This window comes from Triticum urartu, chromosome 6A, assembly GCF_056163025.1.
Source record: "Triticum urartu cultivar PI428250 chromosome 6A, HENAU_Tu73, whole genome shotgun sequence".
Taxonomy (NCBI): domain Eukaryota; kingdom Viridiplantae; phylum Streptophyta; class Magnoliopsida; order Poales; family Poaceae; genus Triticum; species Triticum urartu.
The window spans coordinates 370,207,644-370,213,643 of record NC_141878.1 but is presented as its reverse complement, the minus strand read 5'-3'; positions in this window follow the sequence as shown (position 1 = coordinate 370,213,643).

The following is a 6,000-nucleotide window of genomic DNA, read 5'->3' as shown; positions in this document are numbered from 1 at the left end:
AGTGACCCAGTGGTGTTGCAAAACGCTTAGGTGGGGTCTGTCCCCGAGGCGGGTTTAGCACTAGTTCGCCCCTGCGGGCCGGCTTTGGCTGATGAGGCTGAGCCGCCACCCTATTCATGGGCACCTCTGCAACCAATGGGGGTATAACCGGTGCTCCTGGAGTACTTGGTCCTGGCCCTGGTGTGTTGAACAAATTCATGGGCTCATAATTTAAGGGAAAATGGGTCTGGTGCCTCCTTCGGAAGACTGCACTAGAAGTGTTTTGATCCAGACTTAAACGCCAAGCCTCTACCTTCAGGCGCTCCGATTCAGCATTAACCTGAGCCTGCAACGCGGCCATCCGGGCACGTTCAGCATTGATATCCTTCTGGGCCTTGGTCATCTACTCCCGGAGTTTCGCAACTTCCGCATTACGCTCCTCTTGGTTTTCCGCCATGACCTCAGTCCCCATTAAGGTTGTCAAAGCATCCATCAACTCAAATAAGACTTGAGCCGGAGGCCTGACTGAGACAGAACCTGAGGGGCCAGTTGCTGTTGTTGCTCCGGCCGTCGTGTTGTTGAGAGCCGGTGTCGTGCCTGCCACGAAGATGGCGGCTCGGCACGGCGGCTCGTAGGGGTCCGGAATACTGTCACCATCGGAACAGCCCCAAGCCCGCCGTTTTGAACTTGGTAGATTGATTCCGTCTCTCCGGTCGAGGACTCATCACCTGAGTAGATGAGAGTCTCTCCTCCAGATGTGGAATTTTTCATAAATTCCACGCCTTGCGTGAAGCCCATGAAGATGTGTTTCCGACCGGCTTGGATCCGGGCGAGTTGCGTGCGCCGAGCCGGCTCGACGAGGTTGGTGCAGATGTCTGGCTTAGGCTCAGATCCGCCGATCTTGCCGATGAAGACGTGGATTCCGCCAAAGGGGACCCGACACCCGTACTCGATTGAGTCGGCCTCGGGGCCCCAGCCAACGTCGTCGATGTAGAGCTTGTCGAGGCGACTCTTACCCATCCTGCCAACCAGGATTGCTGCCAACGACGTATCCCTCGATCCCTGGGAAAGAGCCCTTCAAGAACTCGAAACCATCATGCACTGGCCCCACGGTGGGCGCCAACTGTCGTGATTTTGTCACGACAGATGTCCTACTCTGAGGACTTAGACGTGAGGCCATCACAAACGGTGATTAGCTTGTTGGGGTTGAGCGGGTTGAATGACACGAGTTTACCCAGGTTTGGCCCCTCACGGTGGAGGTAAAATCCTGCTCCTGCTTTTTTGCTTATTGCTTGAGTATTGATTACAAGGGAGCAGACTCGCTTGACCTAGCTATCGATTGATTGTCACCTGCCCTATTCTGTGCAGGGGAGTCGCCTTTATATACAGGACGAGGCCTCTAGCTTACAAGAGTCCGGGTCGGGTCATGACCCGTGACGGAGCCTAACTCTAAGTCGCCTTGCCTTTTATGACAAGACACCGTATGTCGGCTTACACCACCGGGCCGCCTGCCGCCTTCTGGCTCCGGGCCCTAAGTCGGCCCATCTTGTGAGCCGCCCTTCTGATCCAGCGTCTTGATCGTTCTGGCCCATCCGAAGTCTAGCTCCAAGAGTTGCCATCAATTTAACCCGGCCTTCACAGAGCAGGTTATACCGTGGGGTTATATCCTCAACACACACCGTCCGTTGAAGCACGCTAGTGACCCCGCACCACTGCCAAATCCACCAACAGAGAGACTGAGGGGCCTCCACTGTAACGCCCTCGATGCGGCTATATCTCCCACGTGTCGAGGCACGACTTAGAGGCATAACCACATTGAAAGCAATGTCGCAAGTGAGGTAATCTTCGCAAACAACCCATGTAATACATAAAGGGAAAGAGATACATAGTTGGCTTACAATCGCCACTTCACACCAATACATGAATAAAGCATTACAACATCCAAATACAATCAAGGTCCGACCACAGAACCAAAATAAAAGATCAACCCAACATGCGACACGGTCCCGATCGCCCCAACTGGGCACCACTACTGATCATCAGGGAAAGACACATAGTAACGGCGTGAGTCTTCGTCGAACTCCCACTTGAGCTCACGCGCATCATCTGGAACGGAATCATCAGGCCCTGCATCTGGTTTGGAAGTAATCTGTGAGCCACGGGGACTCAGCAATCTCGCACCCTCGCGATCAAGACTATTTAAGCTTATAGGTAAGGCAAGGTAATATGTGGAGCTGCAGCAAGCGACTAGCATAAATGGTGGCTAACCTGTTCGCAAAAGAGAGCGAGAAGAGAAGGCAAAGCTCGAATGAAGAACTAGAGAACAACCTACGGCAAACATTACTCCAACACCGTGTTCACTTCCCGGACTCCGCCGAGAAGAGACCATCACGGTAACACACACAGTTGATTCATTTTAATTAAGTTAAGGTTCAAGTTATCTACAACCGGACATTAACAAATTCCCATTTGCCCATAACCGCGGGCACGGCTTTCGAAAGTTCAAATCCCTGCAGGGGAGTCCCAACTTAGACCATGACAAGCTCTCACGGTCAACGAAGGATATACCTTCTCCCGAGACATTCCGATCAGACTCGGTATCCCGGTTCTACAAGACAATTTCGACAAGCTAAAACAAATCCAGCGACACCGCCCGAATGTGCCGACAAATCCCGATAGGAGCTGCACATATCTCGTTCTCAGGGCACACTCAGATGAGCAATCCGTACAACTAAAACCAAACCTCGAGTTTCCCCGAGGGGGCGCTGCACAGGACTCTACTTTGGACCAACACTCACAGGAGCACTGGCCCGGGGGGGTTTAAATAAGATGACCCTTGGGCTCCGGAAACCCAAGGGAAAAAGAGGCTAGGTGGAAAATGGTAAAACCAAGGTTGGGCATTGCTGGAAGAGTTTTATTCAAGGCGATTTGTCAAGGGGTTCCCATTATTAGCCAACCGCGTAAGTAACGCAAAATCCGGGAACATAACACCGATATGACGGAAACTAGGGCGGCAAGAGTGGAACAAAACACTAGGCAAAAGGCTGAGCCTTCCACCCTTTACCAAGTATATAGATGCATTAATTAAATAAGATATATTGTGATAACCCAACAAGTAAACATGTTCCAACAAGGAACAACATCTCCATGTTCCATCAAGGAACAAACTTCAATCTTCACCTGCAACTAACAACGCTATAAGAGGGGCTGAGCAAAGCGGTAACATAGCCAAACAATGGTTTGCTAGGACAAGGTGGGTTAGAGGCTTGGCTGAACAATATGGGAGGCATGATAAGCAAGTGGGAGGTATCACAGCATAGGCATAGCAAAAGAGCGAGCAACTAGCAAGCAAAGATAGAAGTGATTTCGAGGGTATGATCATCTTGCCTGCAAAGTTGTCAGAGTTGACTGGATCCTCGAAAGCAAACTCAACGGGCTCCTCGCAAACGCGACGTTATCGGAACCAACCTGAAGAAGCAACACCGGAAAGAAGCACACAACATAGTAAACAACCACCACATAAGCATGACATGATGCACAACCAAGTATGATGCATGTCCGGTTTAAATATGCATGGCATGGCAAAGTGCACAAACAATACTACAAATTAAGTGGATCTCAATACGCAACGAGCTGCATATTGATGGAACACCACATGACTTATTTAGTTCTCTCTCGGTTATGTACCCAACAATATTAAATGTTATTAAGCATGGCAAGAGGTGAATCATAAAAGAAACTATCTAACTAAGCAATTTAAATGGGGCCGGATATAATAAACAACAAATCCGGTAAATCCCCATATGCATATATTAGGTTTGGTACTGTTCTGCCCTAAACACAATTTTGAGTTATTAAACATGCAAGAAAAGTGCACCATGTTAAACTAGGCATTTTTCTACCCCATTTACATATAAAGTTCATTAAATTTGGAGCTATGGTTGAATAGTTATGAATTAAAGTATTTTAGCATGGCATCGGAGCAAATTATATGCAAACAACATTTTAAACATTTTAAGCATAGATGAAAGTTGCAAATTATTAATCTACACAAAATTCTGAGCAAGTTTCATATACAAATCATTTTAATATGATGCACGGTTATTAAGTTATTATATGCATGAACATGGAGGGTTTTTCTGCAAAACAGGTAAACTCTGGATAAAAGACAAAATCGCAAACACGGAAAAAAACTACATTGGGCCAAATCTGCAGCCTGGCCCAACAGTGGAAGAGGGAAAAGGGCGCTGGGGTCAGCTCACATTGGGCTGAGGCCCAGTCGATGCAGCAGGCCGGCTTGGGCTCGATGAAGGAGGCAGGCCCGCTGGGGAGGCGCGATGAGGCATGAGGCGAGGCGCTGGACGAGTGGGCGGTCAACGCGGCTGCGTTCTCCTCGCTCGTTCACGAAGCAGAGGACACAGGGGGACGGCGGCAAAGCGGCAGCGGAGGGTGGCAGATCCGGCGGGCGACGCGGCAGGGGAAGCAGGAGCCATCGACGTCGTCTTCGTCGTGGATGCAGGCGCGCGGCGGTGCAGGCTTCGTCGGGCGCGGAGGACGGAGCTGAATCGAGGCAGAAGAAGGCCCCGGGCGGCGGCTCTGCGAGGGGGCTTGGCACGGCAACGGAGCCGGTCTCCGGGAGGGGCGGCGCTTGACGGCAGGGCGACGCGAGCAGGGCTCTTGGTCTGGCGATCGCCAAGCTGGAGGCAGGGGTGGTTCGGTGGCGTCGGCGTGGATCCGGGTCGAGGAGGCTGCAGCGGCTTCCGTGCGAGGGAAAAAAACAAGGGCAACAGGGAGGCAGCAGCGGAGGGCGGCAACACCACGCGAAGAGCTCGGGAGTTTTTCCATGGCGCCATTGTTCTCCTGTGAACAGAGAAAAGAGAGTGACGTGGTGAGGGAGGAAGCAGAGACAAAGGCGGCGGGGAGAGAAGATAGAGATGGAGAGGGGCAGCGGGGTGGAGCTCCTGCTGGTATTGCTCCGGCGAGGGGCAACAGGTGGTGATGGAGCTCCGACATGGAGCTGCTGCTACGCGGGTCAACGGGGAAACAACAACCATGGGGATCAGGAGGAGGAGCGGGGTTGGTCAGGCACGGAAACAGAGGAGGTGGGTGCCGACGGATCTGGGCGATGTGATGGGGAGTAGTGGCGGCGGCTGAGAGGATCCCTAGGAAATAGGGTTAGGTCCAAAATGGACTAGGGATAGACTATATATAAGGGAAGAAGGGATTTTTTGGATCATCCGATCGAAGTCCGACAGACGAGAATAAATATGCTAGGGAGTCCAATTAACAAAACGGAGACGTTTTGTAGATGTTTGGGGATGTTCCGGACACAACGGTGACGACTGCTCGGGTCGGGTCCGTGACAATTTCGGACGCGCACGTGAGGGGTTCGATGCACTATGCAGAGAGGGTTTCAGACCGTGCGGTCGCATCGGACAACTCCGGAAGCGAAGAGGGGAAGGAGGATGGACTAGGTGGGCTGTGGCGAGACTGCGAGGGGGAGAAGAGAGAGAGGGCCCGGCATCTGTTTCCGGAGACCGAAAACGTCCGACGTTAGACCGGCTATAATGCCGCTATAGTTAAACGTTGGGGCGTCAAACGAACTCCGAATGTGATGAAACTTGACAGGCGGTCTATCTACACTATAACAACATCGCATGCCAACTTTCAACCCAATCCGAGAACATTTTCCGGCCACTTATAAAATAATATTTCGGACATGGCGCGGGCGCGTGCAAGTGTGGTTGGGCTCAGAACGGACAACGGAGAGAACTCGGAGAACCCGGACAGATGCAGGTTTTGAAAACATGATGATGCAATGCACAAGATAACATGATAAGATGCGACACGCAAGCAAATGACATGGCAACGACAACGAATAACTGGAAGACACCTGGCGCATCGGTCTCGGGGCGTCACAACACTCCACCGCTACGAGAGGGTCTCGTCCTGAGATCTAGAATGGCACCGGAGGGAAGAATGGAAGAGAAAGAGAAGAGGTAAAACTAAATTGCTTCTTTG